Source organism: Varanus komodoensis, unplaced genomic scaffold (genome assembly GCF_004798865.1).
Source record: "Varanus komodoensis strain SLA01 unplaced genomic scaffold, ASM479886v1 scaffold31, whole genome shotgun sequence".
In the NCBI taxonomy this organism is placed as follows: domain Eukaryota; kingdom Metazoa; phylum Chordata; class Lepidosauria; order Squamata; family Varanidae; genus Varanus; species Varanus komodoensis.
Genome location: NW_025335780.1, coordinates 8,691,506 through 8,691,720, shown reverse-complemented (window position 1 = coordinate 8,691,720; position 215 = coordinate 8,691,506).

The window sequence follows — 215 nt, the reverse complement described above, 5'->3', positions numbered from 1 at the left end:
TTTTCTGAAAAGGCCAGCCAGCGGGGGAAGCAGGCTCGCGCCTGGTCCCGCGCTCTCCGCAGACGCAGCCGGGCCGCCGCCCGCGAGCCAGCCTTCATTTCCGCCCAGCGTCACGTTTCGCCCCCGGCCGCCTCCCTGGCTAGGAGGGCGCGGCCGGCACCCCCCGGAGCGAGCCGCTGCCGCCGCCGCCGCACGGCCGCGCGAGGACCGGCCGC